This window comes from Trichechus manatus, unplaced genomic scaffold (assembly GCF_000243295.1).
Source record: "Trichechus manatus latirostris isolate Lorelei unplaced genomic scaffold, TriManLat1.0 scaffold00045, whole genome shotgun sequence".
Lineage (NCBI taxonomy): Eukaryota > Metazoa > Chordata > Mammalia > Sirenia > Trichechidae > Trichechus > Trichechus manatus.
The window spans coordinates 17,933,559-17,935,589 of record NW_004443981.1 but is presented as its reverse complement, the minus strand read 5'-3'; positions in this window follow the sequence as shown (position 1 = coordinate 17,935,589).

Sequence of the window (2,031 nt, the reverse complement as noted above, 5' to 3'; positions counted from 1 at the left end):
GATCTTTGGGGGACCTCCCACACAGCCTCACGGCCCCAGGTATGTAACCCATGAGCGTCATCACAGGACGGGGGCTGTGCTGGGGGACCCAGGGAGTGGGGATGGGCTCTGCAGAGCAAACGCACCCAGGTGAGAGCACCCCCTGCAAAGACAGGGTGCTCACGGTCCTCCCTGAGAACAGCACTCATAGCCCCGAGTTCTCCCTGACCTCCCCTCCACCTGCATGTCACGGTCCAGGTGCTCAAGCGCGGAACTGAGAACTGAGGCATCTCGCCGTCTGTAATTGGGGTGGCCAGGAAGGTGCCTGAGGGGCGCAGTATTGCAGGGGACTGACCCCTCCCTCTGCCACTCGACCTTTTACTAAGAAAGCAGCCTCTCTCTTGTGGGCTGTGCAGCTGGTCACCCGCCGGGAGGCTGATGCTGTACCACTGGGAGCACCTGGGAGGTGGCATGTGCTGCCCGGGGGAGCCCTGGAGAGCCGACCAGAGCCACCCAAGGTGATGTCAGCACTGGAACATGCTGAGTTCTACCTGCCAGCTGGACGCCCAGGTGGGATGTCAAGGGGGCAGCGGGCAGGTGAGTTCCAGAGAGATGTCGAGGGACAGAAGCTGGCCGTGGGTGGTGTCTTGGTCAGGAGACTGGATGTACCTCCAAGGACCGTGCCCAGGCACCCCACCCTAATCTGAGGAATGGACAAGATAAAATGCACTTTGTCCACAAGGGAAGCCGATCCTCCCCGTGCCCATGTTTCCTTGTAACAACCAGGGGCCTTTCAGGACCAAGAGGGGTAATGCCACCTCTTATGTCATCCCTGAGGCTGGGGCCAAGATGCCCTGTGACAAGCCAGCGTGCAATTAGTGTCATCCCGTCTCCGGTCAGGTCATAAAGATTGCATTGCTGGGTGGCCCACGCTGGAGATGCCATCATAAAGAACTGTCTGTCCCTTGGGCACTGAGCTTGCGTCTGACCACAGCTTCCTGCTGACCTGACCGGGGGCTACAGTCGGAGAGAACGCCAGCCCAGGAGTGCAGCCACAGCGGGGAGTGCACACCGGCTCCTAGAAACCCTGGCATCTCCCATGGGGCCAGGACAGTGGTGGTTCACGTGCAGAATCCTCGCCTTCCCTGCAGGAGGCCAGGGTTCGATTCCTGGCCAGTGCGCCTCAAGCGAAGCCACCACCCATCTGTGAGTGTAGGCCTGCATGTTGCTGTGATGCTGAAAAGGCTTCAGCAGAGCTTCCAGACTAAGACAGATGAGGAAGAAAGGCCTGGGGATCTACTTCTGAAAATCAGCCAGTGAAAATCCTGTGGATCACAACCATGCATCTCCAACGGATTGTGGGGATGGTTCGGGACCGGGAGGTGTTTTGTTCCCTTGTGCAAGGGGTCGCCATGAGTCGGGGACCTGCTCAGTGACAACCAACACCACAACCAACCACAAACTCAGACCTCTGGGGGCCAGAAGCGGACGACTGTGCCCGAAGTGGACAGCTCCTCCCAAGATCACGAAGCAAGACCTTGTGAAAATCGAAGTGGAAGACACCTTTGGGCTTGTTTTCCGGTTGGGGGTTTCCTTGCAGTGACTGGTGCCCTTCCTAAAGCAGGCCTTACTCCCTGCCAATGATTGAAATTGTTGCCTTAGGGCTAACAGTTCAGCTGGAGAGCCCAGGCTGGGAAAGCTGTGTGTTCCGTGACACCCTGCATGACCCCAGCAGCCCGGCCACAGAGGATGAGCTCTGGCCCCAAGAGATGTCAGGCACAGGCCCACGGGGACGCGGTGGGGAGGGGATCGAGCGTCTAGGAGGCCCCGGGTGTGGGGGCTGCCTGGGCTGTGTTGGGCTCTTGTCTGATGTCAGGTCATTCACAGGGAGAGTGTGGTGAGTGCTGGCCGGCGGGCAGCTTCAAGGGTGCCAAGAGAGCTGTGGGGTGTCTCGATCCCGGGGGCTTCCCAGGACTAGCTGCCCAGCAACGCCCACAGGGCTCTGAGGGAGCTGGTCAGACTCAGGTGCCCAGGGCTTTGTGCCTGTGACCC